Here is a 20,760-nt window from a genome sequence, read left to right on the forward strand (position 1 = left end):
CATGCCTTTAATCCCAGCACTCGGGAGGCAGAGCCAGGCGGATCTCCATGAGTTCGAGGCCAGCCTGGGCTACTAAGTGAGTTCCAGGAAAGGCGCAAAGCTACAGAGAGAAACCTTGTCTCGAAAACCCAATCATCATCATCATCATCATCATCATCATCATCATCATCTTTAACAGTTTCCTAATGCTCTAAAATCTAATGATGACCTTAATGTTCCCTGATCTCAGGTGATTATTTCCACATTACTCCCATGTACATTATTCTGTGCTTTCTCTCAGTCTCTTGGCTCCTCTCACCTCTGCACTTTTGGGAACACTCAACCTTTTACCCCACATTCATCCTGAATTTATATTCACACTTATTTGTGTAACCGCTCTAGTAACCTTCCCTATAAATCTCAGCTTACAGAAGACACTGAAAGAAGACAACTGTTTAAGAGCTTCTCCATTCACCTAGAGATCAGAGATTTGAATCCAAGGCAGTATAATCTGAAGCCTCATTCACTTTTCTGTCAAGATTGCCACTGTAAATATTAACCTCACACCTTGCTTTCTAAATTAACTGTATGAAGTATTTTTAGCAGTACCAGTGAACTCAACATTTTATATCTGTGCATATAATATATTTCCTCTAACTCTGTTTCTTGCAAGTACCAGCTTCAGGTGAAATAATAAGTTTTAAAAAATCAGGTGGGAGGAAATAGTATACTATGACTCAGAGTTTGGAAGCTGGGTGCCAGGAAATCATGACTTCAAGATCATCTTTGGCTATACAGCAAGTAGGAAACCAGCCTGTGATACATGAGAATTTGCCTCAAACATACACACATATACGCATACACATGCACAAATAAAGTCAACGACTATACTAAATAAAGGCCTTTAAATACCATACAAAATATTTTTGTTTGTACCATCTATTAAAATGTTTTATAGTAAGATATATCATGAAAATAGTGTTTTGAGAGTATTAATATGATCTTCTTTGCCTCAAAGAACTAAATTAGATAATGGATATGTGGATAGAAATTAGCCAGAATAATGCCCTGGGCATGGCAATTTCTCAATAAGTTGCATCATTTGAAGTCAGATGCCATGGATTGAATTTCTCAAGTCCTTACTCATTATCCGAGTATCTATGGACAAACTGTTTAATGGCTCTGTGCCTTTTTCACATCTGTAATAGACAATAATAGCAATGCCTTTCTCACACAGGTAGGTCGTAGGTAGATGAGTTAGTCTAGGGAACAATTAGGATATGGGGGTACATGAAAGCTACACAGTATTTATTAAATAAAACATTAATTGTTAACCATTTAAGGAACAAAGTGATTTGGCTGAAATATCCTCTGCATACCATACACATACACAGTCATCACCTCCACACAGAGACAGAGAGGAAGACAGAGACATGTTCACACTAACATGTGCTCATGGAAGAGAACAATTTGCAAAAATAAGTTCCCTCCTTCTACCATGTGGGCCCCAGGGTTTTAACTCAGGTGGAAGGTTTCCAGCAAGCACCCTTACCAACCTATGTAGCCCTTTTGGTGGCCCAGGGATGACTTAATACTTTTAAAGTCTGACACATATGTGACACTGTTCAACATTTGTAGAGACCATTTTATGTTATCTCACTTGATTCTCTTGATACTTCCATGTGTCCTATTTATTATAAATCATTACTTTAAGTGACTATTTTGTGGAAAATGCTGAAATGTTTTAGGCTATAAATAACTACTCATGGGAAAAATGAAGGGTATAGCCTTCTGAAAATTTGATAAGGAGATAGTATGGATGGAAGATAGACAGTATTTACTGGGGTAGTTGAAAAGGACTACAGATCATTTCTGAGAACTTCAAGGCATCCTACTGACCATAGACACAGAATATCCAGTCACTAAAGAGGTGATAGCTTCTAGTCTCCTCCCTGTCATATGTGCTGAAGTTATGAATAGACCAACTACAGATCAAATAGTTCAGGTATGACTTAGAGACAGATGAGGAACACTCAAAGGAGGGATAAAATGATCAGATGCTTGGAAGGAACCCATAATGCCCATTTTGTACTTATGTAAAATAACAACAAAGGACATAAGTGTGTGATAATAGATCTCACATAAGCTGGAGCTGGAATGCACTAACTGCAAATACAATCTGTGTACAAAATACAGAACAAGCAGCCTCATACAGTCTGTGTTGTCCCAGCAGTTGGGTTGACCATGGAGCTATCCACAATTGCACGAAGCCACTGACCAATGAAGAGATGACCCCTTATAAGTTTCAATCTTTTGTTATACACAAGGTCCTAGCTGTAAACTATTGACAGAAATCCTCCTGTTAAATTGCCTTTGTGTTTACAAAAACTTTCACATGACTTGCTTAGGTAAGATCTGTGCCTCCCATACAGGTAAAAATTATGGCCTAATAGAAAAGCCTTGCCTGTAGCCTTCTGGTCCAGGTTCATTTCTACTACTTTTGCATCCAAGAAGCTGATAGTGAAGGTTGTACTCTGCTCATGAGAGGCATGATATTATACACTGGCAGCATACACATGGTACTAACTTTGCAACTACACAGGATTACCAAGATGCTATGTCATTGAGGCTTCATCTAGATTTTGAAAGATGATTGGTACAACTATCTGAAGCCTGTGACATATAGCCAAGATAAAGGACTTCAACAGAAGTGTTGTCACTGTCGTGATCTCTCAATAGGGCCATGCCGAGCATGGTCATGGAAGTGGGACTGCCTCAGAGAGCCAAACTGATAGAATCAAAAAAATGTCATTTCAGCCTGGAGAGCTACCACATGCATGCAGCAAAGCTGCAGAGATGTAGAGACTGCACTGACTGAAGCTCTAGGAGCCAATTACTAGCTTAGTATGTCTGGAAAGTGAATATCTGGCTACTTGTATGTCATCTCGACACAAACTAGAGCTGTTGGCAAGAGGGGACCTCAATTGAGAAAATTTTCCTCTAGACTGGCCCGTGGGCAAGCTTTCTTAATTGATGATTGGTGTGGGGAGGGCCTATCTCATCATACATAGTGCCATGACTCAAGAATGGAAGTCCTTTCATTATATATTCAATTCAGAAGGTAGATGAACTTGTGATTTGATACCATGGAACAGCTAAATTTCCACCAAAGACCAAGTTAACATCAATTTCAAAGCAACAAAGTAATGGAGAAAAGAAGCCCGGTTGACTTTGTGAGAACTGGTACCAGAACTGCATGTCTGTAGGCTGGTTTTGTGTTAGGACACCAGTTTTCAGTATTCATTTTAAGCTTGTTTTCAATTAATGAGCTAATTATGACTCCAACTTGAAAACAGTATTTTATTTTCAAGCATAGTTTGCCTCAAAGACCTGCTTGGGTTTTATAAATACTTGTTAATAAGAAAGGTCCCTGCTGCATCACCACAGAGGATGATACTGTGTCATGATCTCTGGATTGAACAGAGTTGATTGACTCCCAGCTCCAGCCTGATACTTTTATCTTGGTTACCTAAGACGTATTACAGAAAATGGACATTAGATGCTGGCTCTGTAGAGTCACATAGGTTCAGACGAAAGCATTTCTTCCAGGGCTAGAGATTCTGTTTAAAATGTAAAGGATGGTAATTAGTATTTACATGTTTATATGTTTATATATTTTACACAATAGTTTATGTCTTTAATTATTTGTATATGTGTAGGGAAAGATGTCTACACAGGCTAGACGAGGGAACTGGTAGCTCTGGAGCAGTAGCTTTGGAGCCAGAGTTGAAGGAAGCTGTAATACATATAACATGAGTCCTAGGAACCAAACTCAGATCCTTTGTTAGAGCAGTATCTACTCTTAACTGGTAAGCCTTCACTCCAGTCACCAATGATAAATATTTACATATGCTTTATTCACCCACTGTGAGACATGACCTTATAGAGGAAACTCCATAAATATTGACAGAATTACAGAAAATGCAACATGGTTCAATAACATTAAGTCAAATGTAAATATTGTTTATCTTAATCAAGAACCAATATTGGCCTAAGGGCCTCAGGTAGGCATGACCCTGCCTGTATATTACCACAACTCTGAGCTGACTTTCTTCCTAGTAGCTATCTCATCACCATGGCTTGATGATCATGCAGAGAATTCTTGAAATCTGTTCTTCCATCTGTAATATGGGTCACCATCATATCTTCAAATACTATGGTTCAGTCAGGAATATAGATTCTATGAAAATATTTTTTTCAACTGCATATGAAGTATAGTATCAAACTATGATGCTGGAGTTCCTTGTGCAGAGACCATCGAAAGGTTTTGTCAGGTGCTGTTTCCCCCTTTGGGAGTTAAGTGTCTTTGTTAATCCTCTATATTTATATTATTTTTTTATTCCAGTTCAAAAATGACCTAGTGTAAAAATCACATCTTCACTGTCTTGAGCACTTGTTTAAATGCAAGTATGCTTGGGGCCAATTTGTTTTTTAAGATGTGTTGGCACCATTTCTTGGCTCAAGGAAGGTAAGAAATGTTTGTTGCCTTCTTTACATCTTTACCTTCTGTGTCTACTGCAATGTTTTTTTTAAAAAATTTTAATCTGACTGAACTGAAAGGAAACCCCATAGTCAAGTGTCTCCATGATCCATCAAATTTCCTTCACAGTCAGCCAAGTTCATTTCTAAAACCACATACTTACTCATCCCTATTCTGTCTCACACTACACTCCTAGACAAAGGGAGAGCATAGAACAGCTTCCCAACTCTCAAGGAGCTCAGCATCTATACAGGAAGACAAATGCTTGATTGGGATTCAGAGTGATACACCTATTGAGACAGCTTTGTGAGACAGAGCAGGAGGGCACAGACTGCAGCCACCTAGACAGAGGTGGTGGAAGAGCCAATGCAGCTTCCTGCAACTACATTCCTACCAGTGAGTAACTTAACAAATAAACACGGGAGATCTTGAAATAACTACCTAGCTATAGCCTAGCAAAACCTCGTTACTCTAGGAAATGATTCCACACTTACCTTTCCTTTCTATTTTACCTCAGTTATGTTAATACTAATTCTTTTTCATTTATTTTAAAGGCTGAAAAGTAATTATTTGCCAGCTGTTCTACAGAAACATCTCCAGGCATTGGGAATGTTGGGTGTTTTCGATCAGCTCATTTGATATTTTTAAGGTTGGTAAAGGAATTGGAGATGGGGTTTTGGGTTTCAAGTGAAAACAACTACCTGAATTTATTGCATTTTGAAACTAAACATCTTTAGAACTCATTCTAGGTGTGACTGCTTTCTTAAGATCCCATGGGCTGAAAGAAAACCTTGGCTTGGCCTGTTGCTAGATTCCACTAAGGCTTTCTGTCTCCTTTTGTCTTAGCTACTCTCTTTCCTCTCTGAAGTCATACATTTTTACTCTATCGCGAAGGGGAAACATCCTTTCAAACTCCTCAATTCATAATTGAAGAAGTTTTGTCAGATCAAAAGGAAAGAAAGAATGAACAGAAGCGAAGTGCATGGAAAGCTTTAATATTTGAGTGGCCACACCGTATCTGGGGCAGCTTTGCTGCTGGTCGCTGTGCAGCACAGGCAGAACAAAAAAAAAAAAAAAAAAAAGAATCCAGAGTGATTTGTTCAAGGTTGCTCAATGTGAGTCAGAAAAGATTGGGCATTTTAATGCCAGGCAGAGCAGACATCTTTCTTCCCTAAAAAGGTGTTCTTTGTATGGGATTGGTTTCAATCCCCCAAATTAAACATGATCATAGTTCATACATTTCAAGCTGCTTTTTCTTGAGGTGAGAAGGGCTGCGGTGCTGCAAGGAAAAAAAGATGTTGGCTACATAATACAAATACAACGGCAGCCCTGAGCAGGAAGTAGTCAGGGGAGGGGGCTTAGTGTGGCCTTTTCTATACAATTACTAATGGTAGGAAGAACATGCATAGGGGACCATATGTGCAGAGGAAAGGAAAGTAAGAACTGGAGAAATCTCCTATCCTGGGCCTCTTGGGACCTTTCTAAGCTCCTTCATTCTTACATATGCATGAGCTCCTAGTTCCTCCCTCACCTTTTCTAGCTGCCCCAAGCAAACCCCAAAGCCTTTGTTCAGAACCTCTTGGTTAAAAGCCCAATATGCAGAGTCAAATAACTTTGCATTCAAACTGAAAGCTTTTCCAATCAGCCAAGGAACTTTGGGCAAGCTCATTTAGCTCTCTGAACCTTGGGCTTGAAAAAAAAAAAAAGGATGTAATTTTGTCTGCTGTAGAGGTTGTTATGGAATTAGATGAGTGTTCATGGATTCAACACACTGCAATGAGTAAATGGCAAGAAATGTTATCATATCCACAATACATAATCCATAGATTGTTTTCATTTGTTTTTCTCCACATAAAGAAAGTTGAGTCTCTAGACCATACTACAACTGAACTAGGAGGTTGCTTTAAAGCTCATTCAACAGACTCTGCTATAAAACCCAGTTTCCTATATTCAGCTATTGTTGTGGGAATAAATGTGTCCTGTCTGCAAAATGACATTTTGCTTCCTTATAACACATTTTTTCTTCAGCCCTGTCAGTACTCTGAACATGATAGACCAATTTATTGCACGCCGGAAACTGAGAAAATGGCAGAAGCAGGAAGGTGTCTGACTCCTCTCACGTCATTTCCCTGAAGCCTCTTGTGAAACGTAGGTCTCATCTTTTCCATGAATGCAGGGATTGTTAACAACCAGGATGCAGAGAGAAACTAAACAAACAGGGGTTGTTAAGTTCCACAGTGTAGGGACGTGGATTCCCTTTTTTCCCTCTAATTATATTTAGAGCCATCTATAAAAATCAGCTTTTCCTGGACCTTTGAGTCTTCATGGCCAGATCTCCCATTTTTATGACATATTTAATACATATTTTTACTACAGATGTTTTTATACTATTCCTTTGTTATTTTTTTTTTTTTTTTTGGAAGAGTGTCAACCATGAAACTTGAGAATTAAAAAAAAAAAAAAACTTTTTATCTCATAATTCCCTTTTGTTTCTCTCAGGATGTCTCATCTTAGAGAACATTATTCCTAAAGTCATATGCTTTTATGCTCTTGTAGACTATTAAGCCCTAACTATTATGAAGTCCATGTGATGATTTTCATGTGCTTTCATTCACCCCATGTGTCAATGGCTTTCAATAATGAGACAGAGTTATATAAAGCTTCTTTGGCAGAAAAGACCTCCATTTAAAAGTGGAGTCCCCATTGGGTATCATCATAAAACTCCCTACATGAAACCATTCAGTTTTCCAGCAGATGGGTGCTTTGTCACACAGTATTTATCTTCTTTTTATATTCAACTTAATTCAAATCATCCAATTAATTTTGTAGAAAAGCAGAGCTATGGTTTCCTGACACTGAGGCTAGAAAGTTTCATCAGAAGTGATTAATGCTCTAATTGGAGACTGAGTAGGGCTTCTAGAGGAAGAACGGATATCATTTTAAGAAGGTGATATGAAGACTCAGGTGAGAAATTATAGAACTTGAGTCTAAGCATAAGCAGCTGAAGAAATTATAAAAAGATAGGGCTGTAACTAGCTCACACATTACTGTGCCTTACTACTTAACTACCTCTTCCTTTAGACTCAAACCAGTAGGAGGCTGCCCAGAAGAGATAATAGACCTCCAGCATTGAAGTCATCTAAAACTGCAATGATTTCATAAGAACAGGAGGACCAAGGAAAAAAAGCAGCTAGCGGTATGATGTAGCACCCTAAAAGGAAGGTTTTGCATAAGTTGGAGGAAAATGAGTTGTTTTGAATATTTTCAGAGTAGCAAAAAGCATTCCCAGGTTTCCAAGGCTGCAAACCCAATCAAGTCAAAAGCATGGGTTAGCATCTTAGGAAGCAACATTCCAACAATAAAGGACTGAGCAAGTAACATTCCTTTCATTGATACACAAAAGCTGAACAACAACTTTGATAGACTGCTATTGTTGTTTTCATTTAGCAGACCACAAATCTTGAGAATGGGGAGGTTCAGTGATCTGTGCAAACCTACAGTGAAGGGCAGAACACTGTCTTAAATCTAAGTGGACCTCTGACTTCACTCTTGTCCTTTTGCCTTCATTTCCCTGGATCTTAGAAACAAATCGAACGTCTGTAGCATATTTTATTCATGTTAATAAGTCATATACAAAAAGCATTCTGAAATAGTCAGGGTGAGGAAGGAATTCATGTTGGTGAGAAGAGACATTTAGATTTGGATATAAGCATTTTGGACTTCCTATGTATTTTCTGTAGAAAATGTAATATACTACAACACAAATTTCTAATTTCCCTGGGGATGTAGAAATTGGCTTGAGGTATTGAAGACTATTTAGAATAAATAATTCCCAATAAACTTAATTTGGGAGGCCACTAAATTATAAAGAATGTCACATATCAGAGGAATAGACTAGAAAAACTTTGAAATGTACATGTACATTTAAAGTGCTCATCCTGAGCAAAAGTATAGATAGTTACATCACTCAGTGAAATTCAGAAAGAAAGCATAATGCTTTCCTGTCTTTTCACATCTGAAATGTCACTACTAGAAAGATAAGTGTTATTACATGCATTACTCACAAAGGGAATCAGAAATGGGCCAATTATGACTAGAAAATACTGTTAATTATTTTCTAGTAATCAGTTGTTGCCCTCAGTGTTACATTATATATTGCCACAGCAAAAAGTAGAGTGATAACTGTTAGTACTTATTTTCATATATTTTTATAGCAGGAACACTCCCATCATAAACTGAATAAATAGATCATCAGGATTAAATAATTTTAAGACTTCATCTCTATCTTTCTTTCTTTTTCATTAAGAAACATTCCATTCATTCTACACACCAACCACAGATTCTCCTTTTCTCCCTACTCCTGCCCTCAGCTTTTCTCCCCCATCCCACCTCCCATTCCCACCTCCTTCAAGGCAAGACCTCCCATGGGGAGTCAGCAGAGCCTGGTACATTAAGTTGAAGCAGGTAGAAGCCTTAGTCATATAGCTTATGTGAGAAAATTGATTTAAAACCAGATACCATAAGGCCACAATGAAAGCTTTTCCAGAATTCAGACCCCACCAGGAAGCAGCTCCCATGGATGCTGGCTGTGGGATATTTTTCTGTGTGCTATGAATATATGTTGCTCTGATTGGTTGATAAATAAAGCTACATTGGCCTATGGCAGGGCAGGATGGAGCCATGTGGGAAAATCCAAGACAGATAGGAGAGAAGAAAGGAGAGTGGGGCAGATGGTGTTGGCCACTGCCAGGAGAAACAAGATATAAAGCACCAGTTAGTCACAAGCCATGTAGCAAGGTATAGATTTATAGAAATTGGTTAACTAATGATATAAAGACTAGCTAGCAGGAAGCCTGCCATGGCCATAGTTTGAAAATAATATAAGTTTCTGTGTGTTTATTTGGGTCTGAGAAGCTGCAGGACTTGGCAGGACACAGGAAAGATTCCAACTATAGATGCTGCAAATTATTCTGCTCCTGATCTCTTTTTTTTTTTTTTTTTCTTAAACCAGAATTAACCTTAAAGCATGTGCTGTGTCTTAACTGCCTTTACTCAGCTGAATACAAAGATCTTCATGGCATGTCTTCCCCAATAGGAAAGAAGGGCCCTGAGAGCTCAACCTCCTGATGCCTTTCTCCAGAGGCCAGCAAATAAATCTCTACACAATCCCATTATAGTTACATTTCCTTACAATCTTGTATTTACTTTGAAACATCCTATCTAATTAATACCCATCAAAATGTCCATGACTCTTCTGCATATTTGGTTATCACCTTATTGTCTGAACGTAGAGGACAGAAGACTGAGAGAGCCCACTCACTGACCTGCTCTTCTGAACTCAGGCCATTGCAATGGTCCAGCTGAACAGAGTAGGTCTTTAATTCAGGAATCCAGGTTTGATAAATTTATGCACATCACAAGAGTTTTGAGTTTGCATTGAATGTATAGGTATGGACAGCACTTCCCCACATGACTTACCTCCTGCAGCTTTGCCAGCCCAGCCCAGTCAATCCAGTAGGAATGCTGACTTATCTAGGAAAAGGAAAATAAGGGCATATGAAATACAAAGGAAGATGTGTGGCCTCAAGCATTCACACAGTTTCTTCAATTAATATTAGTTTCCTTCATAATTCAGGAAAAGAACAAAAATGCAGTAAATGAAAATAGTATTCCGAACTCAAACACCACCTACAGAATTTAAACCCACATGAAGTCTAAATTCAGAAATGGCCTGGCAACATGAAATAAGAATCATTTTAGAGTCAGTTAATCTCTAACTTTAATTTTCTCAACGCAGAGAACCCCAGCAGTACTCAAGCTCGTTAGCCCAGGGAGGGGTCTGGCAAATGAATCCAGTCTAATTACAAAATGCCTTTGAGATAGCAAGTGCAACATGCGTCTGCTCTTCTGTGATTTGACTGCACCAAAGGTGTAACCCACATGTTAATAAGCAACTTTAATTCATGCTGATAGTAAAGTGATGTGTCTAATCCTGTCTATAATCATATGCTTGGGCATAAATGCTTTCCCTAGTAAGGAAGAATACTGAAAACAATATGATACAACAGGATTTCATATTTTAAAAATCATCAAAAAATGTCAACTGTTTGACCATATTCATTACGTTTTCAAGAAAATGCGTAATTATATATGATTGATATGTTTTGTTAGTTTTCTTTATGAAATGATTAAGTGCTAGAGATTTCTGCCAAGACTTTGTGGCTCCATTAAGATATCAGAACTCTATTACAAACTAAGGTCATTACTGTTCTTATATCCTAGGGATATTAGACATTAAGATGTAAACTCTCATTCACAAATGTCAAATAAAAAAAATCTTCTCATTTATATGTGTTTTAATTATCAGTGTAAACATTTTGCTCAAATATATATAACTCCAACCTAACCCTCATCCATGTTCAGTCTCAATGCCCTCTCATGCTGTATACAACAGTACAAAGGAAGATATTTCATGTGTTATTAGTTATAAAACCACTGGAATGGTCCAATTACAAATCACTCTTCATTAAAATCACAGGAGAATCCAAATTATCATAAGAACTTACATTAGAAAGAGGAAAAGCATTCTTGAATTTACAAAAGACATTGCTTAAATTATAATCCCAATACGCTGACATTTTCTGATACCTCCAGTATAATATTTCTAACTAAAAAGGAAAAAAAAGAACTACAATTATGGAGGTGAATGTAGAGTTGTAAAAATTTCCAATAGAAGAAATATTTAGATACTAAAAAAAAAGTTGATAACAAATTTATATGTTCCATGATGAATCTTGAACTTAGACTCAGCATCAAATTTAGCTTCTAGATCCCAATTTATATTTACACATCATCATCAAGAAAATGTAAAAGTATCATCTTAAGATTGCTCATCCCAACTAATAACCATTTCCTAATATTCTGGTTTGGGTTTTCTCCAATCTTGAGCTGAACTAGTCACCTTTGGCAATGGTCCTAGAGCATTTTAAACATGATTTTATCACAGTATCTATGATGTATTATTACAGATGTTAGTTTAGGATATCTTCTCTGTCAAATGGTAATGTAAGTGAAGTGTCCATAAAAGAATAATACATGTGTTCAGAATTTTCCCATCCGTTGCTCAGAAGGGCACCAACATGATTCACCTTCAAACTGTACCCCCTCTTTTCTACTCCCACCTTTACTTGAATCCAGTCCTTTTATTTCCTGATCAGTTTTTAGAACTATCAGTTGTGAAATGGGCATAATTGATTGAGAATAAAGAACCAGGACCCTCCAAGTAAAGGTGATAGGATAGAGAAGAACGGGGCCAAGGCAGGTGATGTTTGTGGGGCAAAAAAGACACAGAGGAAAGAGAAAGGGTACTGTCAAAAGGTTGAGAGGTACAAGAAATATATGAATCAGTGGCATCAGAACAGAACAGAGAAGTTAAGGTAAAGCTTTTGGGGGTAGGGAAAGGGCACAGAGAATGAGGTACTTTCTGGGTGACTGAGTAGGAGATGCTCTAGATAGGAAAGTCATGCCTAAAAGGAAAGCAGTCAATGTATTTAAGGACTTCTGTTGGGACTTTGTCCTCTAATCCACTTCTCTGGTTTTTGATAGATAGATAATTACTGAAGGATCTTTAGGCATTAACTGACTTCTTTACTAGACATACAAATGGACTTTATGCTCAGTGGTATATCACTTCTGAATCCTCATTGTCCTGCACAGTGTTTGGTACAAGTTTTATTCCTGTTAAGAATCAATTTTTTTAATGCCTCAATGAGTATGATTCTGTAGTCACCATCTTCCAGTAGCAGAAGATGAAGATATTAAAATATGAGAATTTAACATATATGCAATAGATCTGACACTCAATCATGCATACACCGTGACCCTGTTCATTATTCTTTAATCAAGGATTTTTAAAACTGTCCAAAAAAGATAATTAAAAGGACAAAATACAGTCTGGCAGTAGAGTAGAAGTAGAAAAAAATGATATATCAAGATTCAAGTTAGTAAAAATGAAAGTTTCATTAATTTAATAAAAAATAAATTCGAGGCAAATTGTCCAGGATTTAAATCCGAGAACTTATAAAGACTGCGTTGAATGGTCTTGCAATCTGGTAGTGAATGAAAGAAGCTGAAAAGCAGTCACTCTCTTGTTAGCAGGGGGAAGCCAGGTGTTCCAGGGTCAAGAGGGGAAGGTGCCTCGCTCTCTCCAACTTGATGCCAAGTGTCAATACTGCCTCCACAGAGCGCATACTTCAAAAGTAAAAGCAGCTCACCAGGTAGACAGAAAGGTATGCCCAACAGACAAAATTGTATACACAGGAAGAATGAGGTGAAAACACGAAGTTTATGTATTTGGCATTGACAGTGTCAATTTGGCATTTTTCTGTCATCAGGAAAAATAGACAGAAGTATGTGGAAGCTTGGAAGGTAAGGTTGATGATGAAGTCCGTTCACATCAGCAATGCATGAACAAAAGAATTCTATGATATAAATGTAACTGTTTGTGAAGATAAGAGGGAGGTCCCTATCCTCCCATCTTACATACACAGACACACAGACACAGACACAGACACAGACACACACACACACACACACACACACACACAATTGCTCACTGGTTTATTTGGAGGAGGAGTGTATCTTTTTGTTTTGTTTTGTTTTGCTTTGATTTTTCGAGACAGGGTTTCTCTGTGCAGCTTTGGAGCCTGTCCTGGAGCTCACTTTGTAGACCAGGCTGGACTTGAAATCACAAAGATTCACCTGGCTCTGCCTCCCAAGTGCTGGGATTAAAGGCATGCACCACCATTGCCCGGCAGAGTGTATCTTTGATACTACAGAATGAACCTGTAGAAGTAAAGCTCAAAAAAAAATGCATTCTTGGGGTGGGGTGAGTGTCTGTATAACTTTCCACAGGATAGATGAGCACAGAAGATGTGGATTCTGAAAGGCATTTAAGATTTAGTATTGACAGTATATAGTGGATACTTGAAAACAGATGGAAAAAGGAAGAAAAGACACCATGGAAGAAGGAAGACACATACGTTTATGAATTCAGAGGATACTGGTGTTGGTTGCTTCAGTCACCAGAACAGAACATGTAAGTGGCACCACCCAGAGACAGAAAATGCATTTAGTCTGGAATTTCATGCAATAAAACACACGTGACCCATGCACAGCTTTGAGTCATAAATAATGTCCTTTGAACTGAGAACACTCAGGGGTGTTGAAGAAAATTAGAATATATGTATACACCTATGACCAGAAAAGAAAACCAAAGAGAGGGAGATGGTCATGGGCAGGACAACAATAGCTACTCTATATAACAGGACAATTGGGATACAGCAGAGACTCTGGAGGCCTAATTTAAGAATAAACAAGTTCAACAAAACTGTGGCCTGTGTCCACCATGAAAAGAGAGCATGAAAATAAGTTGGATTTTGAATTAAGAAGACCTCAATAACCTTTACCTGAAAAGCATCATGGGATGTCAACAAAGTTAGCATTGAGAAATATGTCAGAAGAGGTAACAAGATGAAAATGCTTCTGGGTTACACACTGTTAGATATAGCTTTCTCATCAAGCTTTTGGGAGTGATAGAGAGATGGGTCAATTGGGTAAAGCATTTCTCACACAAAGATGAGGTCTGGAGTTTGGATCTACAGTTTGCATGCAAATGCCATGTGGACATGGTAGCTGGCCTGTGATCCCAATACTCTGGAGTTGGATAAGGGATCCCAGAGCAAGCAGCTAGTTAGTCTAGTCAGACTGGCAACCTCTGGGTTTAAGAAGAGGTCTTACCTCAATATACGGTGTGTAGTGAGATTTTGGCATATGATATCTATCTCAGGCCTTCACCTGGATGTGCATATATATGATTATGCACCCACTCACAAGTCTGTTCACACATGAGGATCTGTGTCACACACACACACACACACACACACTCACCCCCTTAAAAATGAAATTATATGCAGAAGGGGGCAGAGTAAGATGAATGAAATTTGGGGATATGATGTGGGTATGTGCTATAAAAGTAGTGAATGCTCAGTTAAAGTCTATGCAGTGAACACCATCTCCAACAGAATACACTGTACCAGGCAAATCTAATCGTAGGAAGTCTATATTTGTGCTTAAAGATTTAGAAAAGGCTGCCAGAGATGTACACATCATTTGTTCTGTGAGCTTTGTACATAAATGATGACTCAAATCAATGAAAGATTTAATCCAAACTGATGTGTATGCAAATCCCCTAGTCAGAGCCAGCTGCCACGGTTAGTTCTGTGCATCTGGGAAACAGCTGTCCGGCCTCATGGATGCCCTGCTTTTGTTCCACTTCAAATGGATGTCAAGAATAAAAGGAATGTAGGTGATTAGAAGGTAGTTTCCATTTCAGAAAGGCTCAAGGGTTTCTGGGTACCTCTGTGTGCAGATTCTGAATTGCCCTCCTCCCCTAGAGTGAACATGATGGAACATTTTCCACCTTTCCCATCCATGCTCTGAGGGTGCCTGGGCTAGATGGGGGCAGGGGGTAGCTTGTTTAATGATTTTAAAAGCCCTCTTCTCTCATGATTACACAGAGTCAGTAATGGGAGAGTCATTTTTAAGGCCAAGCATAAGTGATTACTCACCGGGATGTAGAGGTTATGATAGGATGAGCCCAAGCCGCTGCTGACAGAGGCAAGATGCAGAGTTTGACCCTCTAAGGCAAGATGCTGCAGAGCCTGTGCCTCTGAGCTAGACAGCTGATGAGATGCCTTTGCCTTGGGATTCATACTACAACAATAGGCTAATAGATTGATGCCATAAAGGCACTGACCTTTGTGGGCAAGAACATTTTCTCACAGGAGAGGAAAAGGTACTGCAGGCCCTTGTGTGCTACAGTTTTGACAATGACTGACAGCATGGGCTGGTCCCAGTCCCCAGGAAGCATATGCATAGACTTTTGCATTGTTACCCTTTGATTAACTTCTGACACACTTTACAACATAAAACTCTTACAAGAAATTGCTCTGTAATGCTGGCTGTAGCATCTAGAAACTTTGCCAATGGGAGCTAAAATTGTCACTAAAGCAGTTTGGCTGGGAATACGATGGATAGCCGTGTGTGTGTGTGTGTGTGTGTGTGTGTGTGTGTGTGTGCGCATATGTACATTAAACATTTTGGAGTTTAAGTCTTTGTACTCCTAATGCTATTATTCAAATGCAATATTCAGAAAAATATCTTCACATGTTACAGACATATTGAGCCTGAAGAGACTTAAGGTCACAATGAAAATAAATAATGCATGGAGTCAGAGGCCTGAAGCAAAAGTTAACTAATTTCAAAATGGGTCAAAATCACAACAATTAAGTTCCTGACATGTGAAGTCATTTTTTTCCTACCTAAAATATTAACCAACTTGCTTCACTTCTTCTAGATTGATTTGTAGAGCACAAAAGGTCATTTTGGAGGTGGGGGTGTGGGGATTTGGCTTCTACAAGCCATCCATAATGAAAGCCAATAAATTAGGTAAAGCCCCTGTTTACCTAAGCTGAAATATTGATGTCCACAACCACATCGAATGCAAATCTCTGCATTAATCATTTTTCTCCAGTCAGGGAATTCAGACCATGGTAACACACGCTTTGATAGACCTATACATCATAGTTACAGCAGCATTAGACAGTGCCTCAGTGACAGAATGCAAATATATGGCAACGGATCGCCTTCATTTTCCCCAGCCTGACTTTGTGTCGGCTCAGTCTTTTCCGAGGTTTTGACATGGGTTTGAGTCACTCTTGTAGCTCAAGACATAAGGACAAAATGTGAACAAGAATTTCTGCTGTTGGTAAATGCTAAGTAAGACAGAGAAGGGTCAGGTGAGAATTCCATAAGCATAGAAGTCATAGCATCCATGTCCCATAAGGTGTGATCCATGAACCACCTGCAGTGGTACTTTCAGGGAAATGCAGCTTCTTAATCTCTACTCATAACATAAAGATTCCATTTCCATAGGTCAGGACCAGATTATCTTCATTTTTTATGAGCTCACTACATCTTAACAGAGCACAAAATTTAATACCTGCGATGGATAGCTGTCACGTGCCAGATCCTGACCATCACGCTGATCCTGCCACTTTGTACAAAAAGGTATTAGTTTACCAAATAGATTCCAAATTCTCTAGTTTTATACTTAGTCCCCTTCCTCTGCTTTGATAGAGAACCCAATCTCATCTTCCAGGTAGCCTGCTATCTCCTCCATATACAAGACCCTTCAACTGTGAGTTCCAACAGAGATATTTTACCTGGCTTCAGATTGACTTATGAAAATGCCTGTTCAGTTTCTGTACTTGACACTTTGAAGACAAGCATGGCAGACTAACCTCGTTGTAACCCCTGTGCAAATAGTGTTTTTGCTATTCCTCATGTCATTATTTATTTTTATTAAGTAAACTACCCAATGAGTCACAGAAGTATACACCTGTAGCTGCCACCACAGCCCATCCTGTCCTTCCAGGGTGGTTCTGCCTTTCTCCTTTGACACCATAATAGGCCGCCAGCTTTTTGCACAGTCTTTTGTCTAGAATTTCTCAAATTAATCTTCCACATGGTAACTAAATGCTATTTTAAAAATATATCTGACTGAGTCACTTGTTTCTTTAAACAAATTCCTCATGTAGGATAAATCCCAGGTTTCTAACCCAGAAACCTGCCCTTTCTAATGGAGCTGCCTTTTCATCGCCAGCCCCCACACAGACACAGCTTCTGTCCCACCCGTCTTAACTGTCTATCAAAACAACTTAGAAATATTAAGTTTTATCAAAAACTTATGCTTATGGTCCTCTTTCCCTTTTATGTAGAATGCCCCTTCTCAATTATATCCAATTAGATTGTTAGCCAAACTTATTGTTATAAATGATATTTATGAAATGGCATCTACATTAATGCTATCACCTAATAACAGTTGTTTTCTGTGTATATTGAATAATCTCCATGTATTAAAACAATGGTATAGATTAAATTAAAAGTTCCTTCTATTCTCACTAAGATCTAATATGTAATCATAACTATCACTCTTTCAAATAATCTCTGTTCAAGCCTTTGTTTTCATCAGCTTTAAAAAAAAAAACTTTCTATTTCTTGTGCTGTGACAGTTAACACTTCCTATTCTTACTTCAGTTAAAACCATCAGCCTAATCTATGAAAATACTGCACTTAGACTATCCTTTCTCTTCTCACTGCTGCATGACCTGCACCACAAGGCAGGGTAGGAATCACAGTGTTCATGTCTGATTTCTTAGGATGTAGCTCAAACTCTGGAACAGTGAAAACTGACAATTGATGTTTCCTTCCTTCCATCTGGTCCACGGCAGTAGAGAATACTGCCATGAGCAGCCCTCATCATACTAACTAAAATGGTTTGACTTCGGAGGGTAAACACAGGGCCATGAACATGATTCTTTCTATAGTATCTGGTCCTATGTCTTCTATATGATCAGTTTCCAAAAGTCTTGGTAGAAATACAATTGCCAGTGTCTGCATTTTAGGCATTTCACAGTGACAATCAGCTCCACAAAAATTTTAAAATACAGAATATATATTCATTGATAAAAGGAAAAGAAATATGTATATTAGCTTCACTTGACAAACATGTCAAAATGAATTTTCATTAGACTTTGTGTGTGTGTGTGTGTGTGTGTGTGTGCGCCAGACAGAACAAATGCAAGAACTCAAGATAGTACACAAAAATGAAACAAGATGCCATAGAATTTTTACTGCTGAATAATACTCCATTGTGTAAATGTACCATATTTTTCTTATCCATTCTTCAGTTGAGGGGCATCTAGGTTGTTTCCAGGTTCTGGCTATTACAAATAATGCTGCTATGAACATAATTGAGCAAGTGACATCTTTTGGGTATATGCCCAATAGTGGTATTGCTGGGTCTTGAAGTAGGTTGATTCCCAATTTTTTTTATTAAGAAATATTTTTTAATCATTTTATATACCGATCAAAGATCCCTGATTCCCAACTTTTTGATAAACCATCATACTGATTTCCAGAGTGGCTTTACAAGTTGGCACTCCCACCAGCAGTGGGGGAATGTTCCTCTTACTTCACATCCTCTCCAACATAACTTGTCATCAGTGTTTTGATCTTAGTAATTCTGACAGGTGTAGGATGGTATCTTGGTGTCATTTTGATTTGCATTTCCCTGATGGCTAAGGATGTTGAACAATTTCTCAAATGTCTTTGGGCCATTTGAGATTTTTCTGTTGAGAATTCTCTGTTTAGCTCTATAGTCCATTTTTAATTGGAATATTTGGTATGTTGATGTCTAGTTTCTTGAGTTGTCTATATATTTTGTAGATCAGCCCTCTGTTAGATGTGGGGTTGATAAAGATCTTTTCCTCTTCTGTAGGCTGCCATTTTGTCTTGTTGATCATGTCCTTTGCTTACAGAAGTTTCTCAGTTTCAGGAAGTCCCATTTATTAATTGTTGTTCTTAGTGTCTGTGCTACTGATGTTATATTTAGGATGTAGTCTCCTGTGTCAATGCATTTAAGACTATTTCCACTTTCTCTTCTATCAGGTTCAGTGTAGCTGGAATTTTGTTGAGGTCTTTGATCCATTTGAACTTGTGTTTTGTGCATGGGAATAGATATGGATCTATCTGAATTCTTCTATAGGTCCACACCCAGCACCATTTGTTGAAGATGCTTTGATTTGATTCCATTGATCCACATGTCTGTTTTTATGCCAATACCAAGCTGTTTTTATTTCTATAGCTCTGTAGTAGAGCTTGGTGTCAGGGATGGTGATGCTTCTGGAAGTTCTTTCATTATACAGAATTATTTTGGCTATCCTGGGTTTTTTTGTTTTTCCATGTAAAGTTGAGCATTGTTCTTTTGACGTCTGTGAAGAATTGTGTTAAGATTTTGATGGGTATTGCATTGAATCTGTAAATTGATTTTGGTAGATTGCCATTTTTACTATGTTGATCCTACCTATCCAAGAGCATGGGAGATTTTTCCGTTATCTAATATCTTCTTCAATTTCTTTTTTTAAAGACTGAAAGTTGTCATACAGATCTTTCACTTCTTTAGTTAGAGTTACTCCAATATATTTTATGTTGTTTGGGGCTATTATAAAGGGTTATATTTCTCTAATTTCTTTCTTAGCTCATTTATCATTTGTATATAGGAGGGCTACTGATTTTTTTTTTGAGTGAATCTTGTATCCTGCCACATTACTGAAGGTATTTATCAGCTGTAGAGTTCCCTGATATTTGTAGGCACATGGCTAGAACTATAAAGAATCATTCTGAGTGAGGTAACACAGACCTAGACAGGTAAACATGGTATGTACTCACTCATAAATGGATATTAGACCCAAAGCAGAGGATAACCAGGCTACAACCCATAACCCCAGAGAAACTAGGTAAAAAGGAGGACCCTAAGAGGGGCACACATGGAGAGACCCAGGAAGGAAAAATAGTTAAGATCTCCTGGGGAAACTTGGAAGTGAGGTAGAAGGGAATAGATGGGGCATGGGAACAGGAGGAACTGAGAAGGCCCTAGTGGGAAGAGGGATAGAAAGGGAGAGCAATGAAAGAGATATCTTGGTAGAGGGAACCATTGGGGGTTTAGGGAGAAACCTGATACTAGGGAAATTCCAAGCTATCCACAAGGATGACACAAGTCTAGCAATAATGGAGCGGGTGAATGAACTTACCTTCCCCTATAATCAGATTACTGATTATTCTCATTGTCATCATAGAACCTACATCCAGTAATTGATGGACGCAGATGCAGTGATCCACAATCAAGCATTAGGCTAAATTCCTAGACTTCAGTTGAAGAGAGTGAGGAATGATCACAGGAGCAAGTGAGGTCAATATCATGATGGGGAAAAACACAGAGACAGCTAACCCAGGCTGATGGTAGCTCATGGACTTTGGCCTATCAATTGAGGAACATGCATGGGACTGAAATAGGTCCTCTGAATGTGGGTAACAATTATGTGGCTAGATCTGTTTGGAGAGCCCCTAGCAGTGGGACCAGGACTTACCCTGGGTGCATGAAATGGCTTTCTGGAACACATTCCTTAGGGTGAGATACCTTGCTCAGCCTTGATACAGAGGGTAAGGGCTTCTTCCTGCCTTAATTTAGTATGCCAGACTCTTGTTGACTCCCCAAGGGAGGCCTTACACTCTCTGAGGAGTGGATAGGGGGTGGTATGGGTGGATGTGGGAGGGTGGGA

At 38.5% G+C, this 20,760-nt stretch overlaps 1 protein-coding gene across 1 annotated transcript in view; it reads right to left on the minus strand.

Annotated features, from left to right (window-relative positions):
* The window catches only part of Tenm4 (teneurin transmembrane protein 4), a 2,730,446-nt gene that overhangs the window by 1,699,688 nt on the left and 1,009,998 nt on the right, over positions 1–20,760 (minus strand). The window contains 1 exon segment of the mRNA XM_037206447.1: positions 9,998–10,051. The gene's annotated coding sequence lies outside the window, so the exon portion shown is untranslated.

Source organism: Peromyscus leucopus, chromosome 1, assembly GCF_004664715.2.
Source record: "Peromyscus leucopus breed LL Stock chromosome 1, UCI_PerLeu_2.1, whole genome shotgun sequence".
Taxonomy (NCBI): domain Eukaryota; kingdom Metazoa; phylum Chordata; class Mammalia; order Rodentia; family Cricetidae; genus Peromyscus; species Peromyscus leucopus.